Genomic DNA, 15,549 nt, shown 5'->3' with positions numbered 1-15,549 from the left:
ACCAGGAGGCACAGAGCCATACCGGAGCGGAGCTGACACGCAATGCACTCGTATCTGATGGGAGTTTTGCATTTACCGACTTTTGTAGACAGTCTCAAGTGGCCTCTTAAGGAAGTGCAGTTTTTAGCCTTCACTTTGCTGCTAGGTTCAAAGTTGTGATTAAGCAATGTCTGAACCTTGAGTGTTTGTACCTTTGTGTGTGTGTGTGTGTGTGTGTGTGTGTGTGTGTGTGTGTGTGTGTGTGTGTGTGTGTGTGTGTGTGTGTGTGTGTGTGTGTGTGTGTGTGTGTGTGTGTGTGTGTGTGTGTGTGTGTGTGTGTGTGTGTGTGAGAGAGAGAGAAAGAGACCACTTCACCCTCAGATTTATTAATGAAAAGGTGCTCTCCTCCCCCTGTCCATCCTCACCTGGTGATTTCCCCTGTGAGTGATCACAGGCAGATCAAGAGGCCGTGGATCAAAAGTCACCTTCTTTGAGAACAAGGCTGCACACTTAACCCAGCATAAAATACATCCTCAATATTGGTCAATAGCGAGTAACACACATCCTCACACCTGGTTAAGAACACAGACAGTATGTGTGCACCTGTGGGGGAAAAAAAGCAGAGACAAAGAATGGGAGTAAAGATAGTAAACAATGTGGGCGGATTAAGCCTCAGTCGGTGCGTTCGGGGTGTCTGCTCTGGATATAATTTGCTGCAGCGTTGCAGTGGTGTGGTGTAGAGTTGCTCTGAGAGCAGCCTTCTCACCTCGCTCATTAGCGAGAGTAATGAATCGCCGACTATAGATCAGTGTCAAGGGGCCGCTCCAACTCTACTCACCGAATCAATGTGCTTTGTAGGTGTGCATTTTATCACGGGTGTATGTGTCTGTCGATGAGTCTGCAAGAAACATGAAGCACTGTATCGTGTGTCTGAGTGTGAAGAAACCAAAAACATGTTGTGCATCTTTTAAAACAAGTATATTTTTAGTAACTACTTACCTGGAGAGGAGTGTCATTAGTCAGAAAAACTATTTTCTGTCTGCTGTTGGTTTTCTTTTTCTGAGCATGATTCAGCTCTCATGCCTCGTCTTCCTTTGCTGCAGAGTCACAGTGTCATTAAGCGTCTCTCTTCCACCAGATCCTGTGTCCAAACAGTCCCGCCCCTCTCATTGGGATTGATGTAAGGGCCTTTACATCAGCACCAAAGACGGGGACATGCTTGGCTTTTGAGGAGTCGCATCGTCCACTCAGCGATTTCGTGCAAACAAAACCAAACAACATATTTTACCATTAATACCAAAAACCCCAAAAAGTGCTTGCTTGTTCTGAAATCCAACAACATTTTGACCTTATAAAACCTTTTCAGCTGCAGTTAGTTGGCAAGAGAGTCGTGCTTTTGGGGGAAATCAACCTTTGAAACTGAAATTAGATCAACAGAAAGAAGTATTGAGGTGAAATACAGGCTCATTTCTCTTTTGTGCTTAACTAATCACCTGGTGGAAATGATGCAAAAATCTACTGTGCTTGAAAACAGTTCTCAAACTAAGGTGATTTTAAACAGGGAGATTTGGCATAGGTCCCATTTCCACAGAGAGACTGTTTTCAGCATTATGTAATTATGTAGTTCAAAGCTGTGTACTGTTTTGAAACAATGGCTGAGGCTAACTGCTAATTTCCTCATAGTTCCTGAGTGCCGCGGTCCGTCAGCACAGCGCACTACGGCGCCGTACGCTGAAGTCTATTCTCCAGTTTCCACAGCGAACACCGTGATTAGTCTCAAGAGCAAGCCAGGAGCGCCACTACGCCTACTCTCATTGGCTATTACAGGCTGGGAACAGTGAATGGAAGCTTGTAATTGGTCAAATGATGCTCCATTCAAGATCTCTGAGAGTGGTCGTCATGTTGAAGGACGGAAAACTTTAATACTTTATTAAATCCTGCACACGGTGAAATATCAAATCGAAGAGACAGCTGCCCCACCCAGAGTCCTTCCCTCCACTCTTACCTCCATCCCTCCTTCCCTCCACTCTTACCTCCATCCCTCCTTCCCTCCACTCTTACCTTCATCTCTCCTTCCCTCCACTCTTACCTTCATCCCTCCTTCCCTCCACTCTTACCTTCATCTCTCCTTCCCTCCACTCTTACCTTCATCCCTCCTTCCCTCCACTCTTACCTTCATCCCTCCTTCTCTCCACTCTTACCTCCATCCCTCCTTCTCTCCACCCTTACCTCCATCCCTCCTTCTCTCCACCCTTACCTTCATCCCTCCTTCCCTCGACTCTTACCTCCATCCCTCCTTCTCTCCACCCTTACTTTCATCCCTCCTTCTCTCCACTCTTACCTCCATCCCTCCTTCTCTCCACCCTTACCTTCATCCCTCCTTCCCTCCACTCTTACCTTCATCCCTCCTTCCCTCCACTCTTACCTTCATCTCTCCTTCCCTCAACCCTTACCTTCATCCCTCCTTCCCTCCACTCTTACCTTCATCCCTCCTTCCCTCCACTCTTACCTTCATCCCTCCTTCTCTCCACTCTTACCTCCATCCCTCCTTCTCTCCACCCTTACTTTCATCCCTCCTTCCCTCGACTCTTACCTTCATCCCTCCTTCCCTTGACCCTTACCTCCATCCCTCCTTCCCTCCACTCTTACCTTCATCCCTCCTTCTCTCCACTCTTACCTCCAGCCCTCCTTCTCTCCACCCTTACCTTCATCCCTCCTTCCCTCCACCCTTACTTTCATCCCTCCTTCCCTCCACTCTTACCTTCATCCCTCCTTCCCTCGACCCTTACCTCCATCCCTCCTTCCCTCGACCCTTACCTCCATCCCTCCTTCCCTCGACCCTTACCTCCATCCCTCCTTCCCTCAACCCTTACCTTCATCCTCGCTTTTATCTCTCCTCTACTTCCGATTATCCAACCTCGCTCTTCATTTCAATCTCCGCCATGCATATTACAATAAACTATTCTAAATCATTAACTTTCTTCTTGTTACTGATGTGTAGATTATGGCTGCTGTACACACACACACACACACACACACACACACACACACACACACACACACACACACACACACACACACACACACACACACACACACACACACACACACACACACACACACACACACACACACACACACACACACAGCTGTTGTAGGGGTTAAAGTGACCTCACAGTTCCAGCGTGTGTGTGTGTGTGTGTGTGTGTGTGTGTGTGTGTGTGTGTGTGTGTGTGTGTGTGTGTGTGTGTGTGTGTGTGTGTGTGTGTGTGTGTGTGTGTGTGTGTGTGTGTGTGTGTGTGCTGTGTTGTTCAACACCCTCGAGCATATTTTTAACATACTTCTAACAGTGCAATGACTCTGAATGCCGGAGATTTAATTTATGATGTCAAAAAAAAAAAAAAAAAACTCCTTTTGAGGGGCCAACATCGTGTCGGCTTCAAAGCTTGTAATGGCTGCTCTCACTTCAATTTGAGGATTTCTCACCCTTTTTTTTATTGAATGACGTTTCGAGCCCGCGCAGAGACACGGCGCTGGAATCAAAGGCGCGGATCAATTATCCACAGTTACTACAAGAACACAGCTTCAAAGGAGACACATCGGATCACAATCTCTGAGGGTTATGTTTTCTCCACCTCCGCTTACATCTCACAAACACACACATGCGCACACACACACACACACACACACATTTGCGTGACACGTGAAAACATTTGATTTGCGCATCCTCGCATTCGATCTCATTATCTCTCATGTAAAATCTAATCTGATTGATTAAGCGCGCTGATGATCAATCTCGTTCATAGCCGCAGACGAAGTATTAAAAGTGGCTCATTAGTTCATGAATCTGACCCACTTAGAGGCGAGGAGGAAACAGAAACAGAGACGGAGTTGAAGCACCCTTGAAACCAGATTAATGAACCTCATGGATGTGAAGACAGACTCGCACATCAATACATGAAGAAGAAGGAGGCGTTCTTCTGCCGCTCACGGAAAACTTATTCAAAGAACACAACCTCAGAAAAACAACAACAAAATGAAAGAAAAAAAGACATGAATGAGGCCCGAGCAGCGAAGGCAGCGAACTCTGGCTCCGACTGCGATGCTCCGGCTTCAGAGGAGAATAAACGAGGTTGAGGAAAGTGGGCCTCCAGATGTGACTTCTTGTTCCTACGCCCCCCTTGGCACCATCTTCTGACAGCTGGAATGTGTTCAATTATATTCATAAATTTAGGATAGTCTCACAGCTGACGAATATAGACCAGATTTGTATTATTTAGATGCAACCTGGGAGGAAAATTACAGCGTGAATATGCAAATAGGTTAAGAAGATTAAGAAGATCAGCAAAAAAAAGTAGGAGTGAATGTGTGGCAATGGCAGCGCTTCACAATAACGGGGGAGAGGAGATGAAAGGAGAAGGAGAGAAAGGAGTAGAGGGGGAGGAGAGATCAACGAGGAGAGGAGATTATCAGAGATGGGAGGAGAGGTGGGATCAGAGGAAAGGAGACACAAGTGAGAGAAAGGATCGGGATAGGATAAGAACAAGAGCAGGTAAAGTGGAGTTTGAGACGGGACAAAGGCGGCGATAAAGAAGAGCAGAGGTTGTTGTTTGGAAAGAGGAGTGAGGGCAGACAAAGACACAATGTGGCTGCAGAGCTCGGATCGTAAAGCACAGAGCGGGCCGAGAGTAAAAGTCTGATACTGATCTTTGTGCTTCATTCTTCAGACATCAACTGCATCTCTGCACACACACATACACATGAAAACACAGACACACACACACTGCTTCACTCTGTTCTCCCAGTTATATACAATTAATCTCATATTGTCACTCTGAGAATAAAAACCAGCAGGAAAAAAATAAAGAAATAAAGCGTTAATAAATCATAGAATCAGCATCTTGATCATACGATGATTTATTAAGTGGACTCTTTCACTGTGTTAGGTTTTCTGTAAAAAATAAATAAAATATATTATATATTATATAATATAAATAAATGTAAGTTTCCAACTTCTCTTAAACTCTTACAGCTACTGTAATAGATGCGTTGCCATGGTAACAATCAATTAGCTTTTTTCTGTGCTGTATGTTTTGAGATCAAGTTAAAAAAGCTTTGTGTCTCTGATTAAGGTTTAGGGGCGGCTGTGGCTCAGCTGGTAGGTTGTCTCTCAACCACGGAAGGTCGGGGGTTCGATCCCCAGCTCCTGCAGTAACATGTCCAATGTGTACTTGGGCGAGACACTTAACCCTGAATTGCGCCAACTGCGTACAAATGTGTTTGAATGGGATTAGTTATTTCTGATGGACTCTTCACACAGCAGCCTCTACCATCAGTGTGTGAGTGTGCAGGTGTGACCTGCGGTGTAAAAGCACTTTGATAGTCAGAAGTGCATTTACCATTTAATTAGATATGTTGTCATGAACAGTTGGAAAACAAAGAGGTGGACCCACTTGCAAGAAATACCACAAATTATTTATTTTAACAAAAAAGGTCAAAGGCAAAAACTTCATTAAATACAAAAATACAAAAGCAGAAAACAAGGAGATATGAGGAGTCACAGGAACACCTGACACCGACTGAGACCGATCATCTGACTAACAACACCGACAATGAACTGATACAGAAGGGAAGAAACACAGAGACTAAATAGACACAGGGGTAATCAGACACAGGTGAGACTAATGACACAGGTGAAGACAATGAGGGCGATCAACACTGGGAAACACACAGGCAGGAATAAAATACAAGACAAGAAACACTGGAGAGTAGAACTACAACATGAACATAGAAACACTGAAGATACACAGAGAACTCAAGAATGTAAAACAAAGAAACACAAGGATTAGAAACTACAAAATAAAACAGGAAACACTAAACTATAAAACAGTAAAACAAAAACACACAAGGGAAACAATAACCATAAGGAAACCTAAACTTTGAAAGAGACAAAATACAAACTAAAGACTGAATCATGACATAGGGCTCATTTATTCACTTGCTTTCTTTGCTTCCTGGTGTTTTTTTGCTTTATGCTCTTGTGAGATAACACTACTTTTCTTTGATGATGTCATTTCTAAGCTTGTGGGGGGGTGAATAACACCTGAACCTGTTTTCTGACTAGTTAATGTCTTTATCAGAACACACTGGATAGGTTTATTATTTGTATTACTCATTTGATATTATGAAGGGAAATAGTTACGCAGTTTGTCAGGAGGTTTGAGGCCCGTCGAGGCTCCAGAGTCAACATTTCCAATATTGCAACTGCATGGATGTGCTTCTGAAACAAACCCTGCAGAAACCAAGTGTTGAACTACATACAAAGGCTACAGTCCTCAACGCTTCAGTCGCTGGTTTGACTTCTGGTCCTGGTTCTGTTTTGTGAACTGAATCCCCAACTCTCTCCACATCACCAAAAAAATCATAAGCAAACTTCAGGCGATGAAAAAACACTTCAGTCGAGACAGAGGGAGCCATCACAGCACTCTGGAGATGAAGGGAAGGGGCGGAACAAGGTGCTGACCTGCTGGGCGGGACACAGCCAGCAGCAGGAGTACGTTGTGATTCGTTGGCTCTTGGACATATTTGGGCTTTCTGGATGGTTGAGCATCAATGTTGGATTCAGGGCAACTCACCTTCCTTTGGATGAATGATTGGTTCTTTAGGGAAGGGGTCATAAGGTCAACCAGTGTCAATGTGCTGTAACTTTTAGTTCCGTTTTTTTATTTTGAAAACTGTGGGTTATTGTTCGCTTAGCTTGGACGAACTCAATAAACACTTTTGAACCGAACTGTGAACCATTCCAGAGCTAAAGAATGTTTATATCTCCAATATTTTTCTTCTTCTCTTTTTCTTCTTAGTGTCGGTGAAGGAATCCAGACTCACCTTGTGGCCAAAGGCCAGTTTGTTAAAACTTCTGCGTTCAGAACAAATCCTCAAAAAACACTTAAAGTCTTTATATGTGATTTTTCACACTTAAATGTAGAAATCAAGAATATCCTCTGAAAATAACTCTGTGAGTCATGACTGTCTACAATGGGTGTAACACCCGAGTCCCACTGTCTGTGATGTTTTCAGAGTTTTCAGAGTCCTATCTTCACTTTGTTTACATCGCCCGGACGGCCGGCTGACTCCTCCCCTCACGTATAAAAGTTGTTTAATTGAGGGACTAGAGAAAAGAAGAATAACATACTGTACTCACTGCTTAACTGTGTTTCTAGATCACGCTCATTTCAGGTAAATTTACATGCAGTGTGAAGATACCAGCATAATAAAGATCGCTAGCATTAGCATGCTAACACAACAATGCAGCGCAAGTTGTTTTGGTTTCATGCTGGTGCTCAAGGGCGACATCTGCTGGATCAAAAAATCACATATTCTTCCTCTAGACAGAAGGGACGAATAAGTCGAATAATTAAATCACAAATCCCACAGAAATATCTGCCGAGGAGATAATTTGACAAAGCAAAGTCTGTCTTGTCATGTTTTTTTGTTCTTGGCTTGAACAACTCGTTTGTTTATTTAAGCTTTTGTTCCTGAAGTGTTTGGTGACTCTCCCTTGATCACTCATGACGGCGTCTTCAATCACAGTTAAAAATACAACGAGGTGGAGGGGAGGGAATCGGAGGTAGACGTTCCCATGCTTCAGTGGATTTTGTTTCCAAACCAATTACCGGTGGAGAGATTTGATTTTTTGGAAAGGTGGAAATCTCAGCACCTGCCTGCGTAACGATCCATCCTTTGATTCAAAACGTTCAGAAACTTCTCCAAATGTTTCGCTGCGTTCAGTTCGTCTTGTGGATCTCAGCGTCCACTGTAAGAGCCTCACATATCAGAGAGTGCTAATAAAACTGGATACATGTTCTTTCTTTTGATGTCCATCCTCTATGAGTAATTTAGTCTACCGAGACAATATGAAAAGAAGCAACCACGCTGATTTATTATGAGAATTGGAGTTTTTAAAGAATCCTCTCGAGTTCAGCCTGTAATGTATCGACAAAATCACAAGGCTTCTGATTGCTTGATCTTTGCTTTCAAAAGAGTCCAGATTTTAAACACTCTGAAGGCTGCACAGCGTATTTCTCAGAAAAGCGGACTTGTAAAATAGATGCTTTTAAATACTTTCAAAACAGATTGTAAGTGCAGAAATAAATACTCTCTAATTAGCCCGTGGAGGTCAAATGAACTGAGGGGTAAAAGAGTGGAAGATGCATCTCTGTTATAAACATGTTTGCAGTGAAACGGTGGCTCCTTCTTTCACTTTCAAACTCCTCCTTCACTTGAGGCTGCTTAATATTTAATGCAAATGTAATACCACTATTTTTATATCCCCAAAGAACCCAGGGTGCAGCTGGAGAATCTCGGAGCACGTTTTGAAATCAAAATGTTTCATTGGAAGACATCTGGACCGTGAGAGCAGCTGTTTGAAGCGTCCAACGCCTCCATGTTGGATCATTAGAGCTCCACTCTTTTCTTACATATCTTCATCTCTTCACCGTCTCTGCTCCGTTATTGAGTCTTTACCTAAATCCCCAGCTCAACCAAACTACATCAACAGAACCACCTGCTTTTTTAAGGAGTTAAAAAACAAGATATGAACATTCTCTGCCTGTTTGTGTACAGGAAACCATGGCGACTGGATACTGAGAAAAAGTCAAGACTGAAAGCAGAGCTGGGTGTTGTCCACAACCTCACAATATCAATTTGATTTCAATTCTTTGGGTCACAATTCGATATCGATCGATCAATCAATTCAAAATCGATTTAATAAAAAATACAGATGACAGGAATACCCAGATAACTCTTCACAGTACATTCTCATATTTGTTAAATAATTATGTGTTTGTATAGGTTTAGAACAAACTGACTCAAAAATGTATTTTATCGTTGCATTATTCTTTAATAAACAAAGAATGAATTCACAGTGCCCCCAGTGGAGAGGGGCGTCATTACAACGAAAAAACAAATCTCAGGATTTCCCTGAATCGATATTGAATTGGAAAAATAATAATTGCAATGCATTGATGAATCGTTCTTTTAACCAGCCCTAACAGAGAGGTTTAAGACGAGTTATATTTTGAATGTGTTACGTTTCCTTCTTTTTCAATTTTTTTTACTCTCCTCTCAAATTACATGTTGTTGAAGAAGATAACACTTTGCGACTTTGTGGGATCCCTGGCAGCTGTTTCCTCTCCGACTTTTAAAACTCTTTTGAGAACAAAGGTAAGCCCTGAATCCTCGGTCTGGTACAGTATGTCCCACAGTGTGCTCCCTTTTCTCTCTTCTATATATAACCTTTTCCTGCCTTTGACTGACAGCCTTTTCCTTAAAAACATATCCCACCCAAAATCACTCAAGGTTTTTTTTTTTATATATAAAGTGCAGGGGGGGGGGAATAAATATTTATGATTTCAGGGAGGTACATGGAGGGGAAGTGAACAGTTGATTTTCTATTTTCTGATGCAGAAGCTGAGGTGTCACGCTGATGGGCTTAAATAATAAGGAGTATAGCACGCAGCAGAACGTCTGAGAATAGACTTCCTCATGGCCTTAATCTGTTAATGAAGGGTGTAATTATGCAACATCATCAAGTAGAGAATGAAACACCCTCTAATCCCACCCAACCGAGCCCCCTCATTGAAGAAACAGTGGAACGGATTGGAGGGAGTACATTGCGGGTGAAAGAGCCAATTGAATTTTCAAACCCCTCCTCCCAAGAGACCGTGCACAACTTCCCCTTTAAATGTTACTGCATTTACAAATCCATTAAGCACGTCCTAATTTCTATCTCTTAAATCAGTAATTGGACCTGCCAGCTCTGTGCATGTGGCTCCTGCAGCAGCAGCGGCAGCTAGTTGATATAATTGCAATGTACGTGTGACTTGAGTATAATACCAATTAGTTGTGTTACCTCCTTGAAGAGCAAACTGTGTCCAAATAAACACATCTTAATTATGCCCGCAGAGAATAGGAGTTGGAGAACACACAAAGTGGCTAATTAATTCAGCGTTTTATCATCAATGCTTTTTTTTTCTTTTACCCTTCTTGCTGTACGCCAAGAATCATGCAGCTGAATGATTAATAAAACCGTCCGTCCCCTCCGCAGGACGCTGGGTCATCCTTTGTAGTTTGCTGTCACTGGCAGCCATTACCCTCTGTGGGCTCAAGACATGGGGACCAGTAAGACAGAAAGAAATAAAGTCCAGCTCTCAGACCAATCACACCACTTGGCTCCGGTGCTCCAGCAGGCCCAAGGGACCATAAATCCTTTCAAAGCTGACAAAGTTTCATTTTCTTAGAGTGAAATATTTCGAGCTACCTGTTTAACTCTTCTCCTTAACCACCTTCTGTTTCTCCAACTGGGTTTGAGGAGCCTTAAAAATGAAGTGTGTTCCTCTCTTCTTTGGCTTTGAGCTCGTTCACAGCGGTCCAGCTCTGTGTTCACACTCCAATGAATTATCAACAGATAGCCGCGGGTACAAAGGCATGGAGGGGACTTTTAAGAAGGTTTCAGATGGGAATTATACCTTCATACTTCTTTACCTTGCCAAAGTTAATTTGGAGGATGACACAGTGTTTGCAATGTCTCACAAATAATCTCTATTAAGAGATATCGACATCAAAAATCTGTATGTGAGGAACAATATAATTTCAACGTTGGACTTTTTGACAAATAACACCAACAGCGCTTCCACGCTGGACCTTTAAGCCCCGTTTCCAACAAGGTGTCTGGTTCGGTTCAGTACAATTTGGTAAGGTAAACCCTGATCTAACTTGTGTTTCCACAGCCAACCGTACCCTCACACATCACTTAATCACAGTGTAGATCAGGGGTTCCCAAACTTTTCAGCCCACGACCCCAAATATAATGGTGTTAGAGGCTGCGGACACGGCTGTGTTCCTGGAGGTGGTTAAAACATTTAATTTTGTGAACAACCATGCACACTATAAGGCCTGCCCTGTCCAAACGCTGGCACTATAACCCCCGCAAAACACCTTAATATTATTTTAGAAATGTATTGTAAGAAATGCTAACGTTAATGCTAATTGCAGACCGACAATAAATTCCACAAAGAAGAAGAACGTGACACAGTAAACAAAGATCAATGATTCCTAGGATGGTCTGCATCTCCGAGGCAAAAAACAAAAGCAGCTTTGAAATGACTCTCTCGCCAAATTCACCAGGAAGTCAAGATTGTTTCGACCAATCAATGGACTCCATGGGTCTAGCTCCAACCTTTCGGGTCGGATCGGTATGCTTGGTACTCCAACAGAAGGGTACCAAAAAAGTAGGATGGATACGGATCAGTTATTGTGCTACCATTCCAAACTTTTTACAGTTGAAACGCAAATAAATGTGTACCGTACAGAACCAAAGTGGCTTGGTGGAAGCCTCCAGACGAAACGCACACTTACCAGTCAGTCAGATAAGCCACGCCCCTTATTAAGAATATCTCTTATCCTTCATCAAATCAAAGTTAGTTATCAAAAAATTCACCCTTGAATAATGGTTGCCAATAAAGACAAGAGCCGTTGGGTACAAACTAATCTTTTGAACGAGGCTGTAAACATGTTTATTTCTACTATACAAAACGGACGGTTTTGAATGGGTGTGTATGTGACTTCTGGGACTTTTGCAGCCAGCCTCAAGTGGACACTGGAGGAACTGCGTTTTTTTTTTGCACTTCTTCGTCAGCTTCATTTTTCAACACTGGAGGTTTTGGACTGGATTCTTTCTGATGCAGAGAGAGGCATGCCGAGTGCCATACTTCCTGCTGTTAAGTAAAATCTACGTTCTACGTCTGCAGTTTGAACTACGCTCACGTTCTCGTTTATGAGTTGAGAATTAAACCGCCTAGTTCACAGCTCATAGGAGTACGCTTAATGAACGCACTGCCTGTAGTGTGCTATAACAACTACATGAGTGATAGTAAAAATAACACCTGTGGTTGAACAAACACACATGACTGTACAGTCGGTGAAGTGAGTGTAAGTGTCGTAGTAACCCCGAGCAGGAGAAGTCAGTCTGACAGTACAGCTCTGTGAATGGGCTTACATCACATCAGATTCATATTTCACAGCCGGCTGAGGTTGAACCCTCGCAGAGCAGATTCAGGTTCAAAGTGTCCGTCCCCTGAGTGTCAGCTGTGCTCCGACGTTAGCTTGTGGAGGAGGAGGAAGAGGAGGAGGAGGGGATCACATGGAGAGTCGATGAGCCTCAGTGGCTTTGTGCAATAACACAGGGAGAAGGCTTGCATCAGAGCATCACTGTATACTCACTCTGTGATGCAAGCTCAGGCTTTATTTTATTTAAGGCAACAATGTAAGAAGAGGCACAGAGGACGAACTAAAGCTTCCCTTTATATTCAAAGACTTCTTCTTGATCCTTTTACTGTAACATTTATGCAATACTGGGTTCTGAAATGAATCTCTTATTGACAACATTGTTTCATCAGTCACACTCAGACTCCTGCAGATCTGTATTTAAGCACTTTTTTTTTGCCTCTGAAGACACAAAGACCCCATTTCAATTTAGCATGTACGTGCTACACGTGTTCCTTGTCTGTGTAAGGGGAAAAGTACACTGAGGACAGGTATAAATGGATGCATGAGAAAACACAGCGAGGAGGCTCTTGTATTGTTCAGGCCACAAGTTGAAGTGTTCTGGCTCACACTGTGATTTGATCTGTAAATACAGCCTGTAGAAATCTTATAAGTCCACTTCTCAAAGTTTTCATAGCTTCAACTCTTTCTGCTTTCTGACCCACAGTATCAACACGGGATACATGTGCGCAGCGTTCCTTCAAAGCCACGCACTCCGGAGCTGACTGCGTTCTCTCTAGACCGCAGCTTGTGATTCCTCTGCACACACCGTGGGTTGTCTCAGGCTCCAGAAGGACTGCTCCACTCTGACCTGCTTTAAGTAGTCTTTTTTTTCAACAGAGGCTCTCCCAGCATGCATCAGGCTGAACAGGGCGGATTGACTTGGACAGGAAGTTGGACAGAGAAGCGTTGCAATGGATCCAGTAGGGTACGGGGGTGCGTCGTCAGGTGGAGCATAACCATGATGGAGACAGAACGCGATGCTCCAGATCCAGTGGAATCTGCGGGTTACACTGCAGGTCAAAAACTTGTCGTTGTTGCTTCCTCAGGAAAGAGAAAAATAATAATTACTCCTAATTTCAATATATTCCGTGTGCGTCACAACTGTTCGCTGCCACTCTAGTCAATAGTCATGTTTCCACTGCGAGCGCTGTGACTCTATTGTCAACGGAGCACACATCAAGCTGGACAAAATAGAACGACACAGACAGGAAGTCAGACAATGAAACGCCCCTAGCATCTGGTCAATTTCAAAATAAAACAAAAATATACAGATTTAGGATGGTGTATTCCATCACTTTATGTATGGTGGAAATTACTCCCAATTTCCACACTCTGTGCACGCCGCAGTCCGTCAGCCCCACGCACTACCTGGTGGTTTGCTGCCACTGTAATCAATCATTGTGTTCACACAGCGGGCGCCGCAGTCCGTCTCCAGACTGTCGATTTTTGATGGAGTACGATGCAGAGATGCAGACATGAAGTGTAGTCACATTAGACATGTTATCTACTATTCGACTTATCGATATCAGTATTTTAAAACCATGGCCACAAGAAACAGTAATAACCTCCGATTAGATATTTAGGATTAATATTACAAATATGTCAGAAAGAGATGAGGGGAGGGTCACCTCCCACTAACATTAACAGCATCCTTAAAAAGATTTCACAGATAGCTATTTGAGAAATGATAGAGATCAGAATTGAATATCTGATTATGGATATCATCAGAGTCGATAACCTGTGTGTTTGTGAAGGTTCTTCCATCGCTCTTTTCCTCGTCTGAGCGGCCCAGCTCTGCATGGCCGGCCATGGAACGCAGCATCAGCACGGCGGAGGAGAGGAGCCTTCATTGGTATGCCCATGCTGTCGTTCATTAGCTGTCTTTAATTAGCGAGTGTGCTGCTGTGGGCTCCAGGCTAACTGCAAGCCACAAACGGCCGGACCACCACAACAAAGAAGAGACACAGCCTGGGACAAAGAGAGAGAGAAAGCCATTATATAAATATGTAAATAAAGAGCAAAAGAGGCGCGAGGACGGGGCAGAGTGAGGGGGAAATATTTGAAAATTAGGAAGAAGAAACTTAAATAATTTTTTTTTTTTTTTTGGGTGGAGAATGAGAGTGCAGACGATTCTCGTTTAGTATTCAGGAAACTGAATCACATTGTCAGCACAGTTTGATCCATTGTAGAGAAACTTCATTATTTTGCATATTAACCAGGGCTCGTGTTATTAGATTTGGGGAGAAGTGTCTCTAGACTGCATGCAATCAACACATTGATGAGCTCACCTATAACCAGACAGGGAAATCAGCTCCGTGGAGATTGGCGGAAATGAGAACCTGCACGCTGCTTGCTATTGACGATACACTCTCAAACATAGGTGTTTTTTTGCATTTTGCCCTGATTTATGACCTTTCCTTCCACTCTTATCGAGTTATTGACTGTCTGTCTGGTCTTATTAACAAATGTTTGTCGATGTAAATGAGTGTGAAGTAATGATAAAAATTTGCCCATTGCTACAAAAATGAGGACAGAAAGTTGGCAAAGTGGACGGGTTGACCTGAAGTCAAGCTGCTGGGTTTTAGTCCCAGACTGTAGTGGAACCTATGAGGAGACTGGGACTTCCATTGTTGAGAACCCAGCTTCAGTTTTTTGCCTCAACATCTACTTACATCCTGGCTTCTGTAGAACATGTTCTCACCCCTAGAAGAAGTAGTACAGTGCAATTTTATTCTATGAAGATGACGTCATCATCCGAAGATGTTTCTCCAGAGTTCGATGTTTAATCTTTCGGGGGGTCAAGGGGCAAGAATGAGTTCAAGGACCAAAGTTAACACACCTTTTTTTCCCCCTCTGTGTCAAGTTTTAACTTTGTTCCATTCACATAGCAACCAAGTACAGAATATTACTTTATTTGTATGCATGAAGAGAACATAGGCTTAAACTTTAAAGGTTACATATCCTGCAAAATACTCTTCACCATGTTTCTCTAACTCTAATATGTGTCTCCAGTCCATCTACAAACCCCCTAATGATGAGAAAAGTCCATCCTCTCCGTCTTCTGCCTGCTCCACTTTTCAGAAAATGTGTGCTCAAACAGGCCGTTTGGAGATTTTCCCTTCATGACATCACAAAGGGCAGTAACCCCTCCCCCAGGTGGGTGACACTCCCACAGCTAGGTGTTTGTTCAGCCCTCTCACCGTAAACAATATACTGTATATTCAGTCTGTGGTTTCTACCTGTCGCTGCTGAACCCTGTTGAACCACAAACCTGATGTAACACTGCTGAAATTGGACAACAGCATCTGTCATTCAAATCCCCTGAGCCAATTGGATGCAGTCTGCAGCCAACAACCAGGTGCACTAATCACCTGATTGAAACCAATCAAGGAGTCAGTCAGAAGGCAGCAGGATACAGAAAAACACTGTGCTTTCAACCGTGGACACAAAGCTGGACTTAACTGA

Source organism: Labrus bergylta, chromosome 3 (assembly GCF_963930695.1).
Source record: "Labrus bergylta chromosome 3, fLabBer1.1, whole genome shotgun sequence".
Taxonomy (NCBI): Eukaryota; Metazoa; Chordata; class Actinopteri; order Labriformes; family Labridae; genus Labrus; species Labrus bergylta.
The sequence above is the reverse complement of the archived record's forward strand: the minus strand, read 5'-3'. Positions refer to the sequence as shown.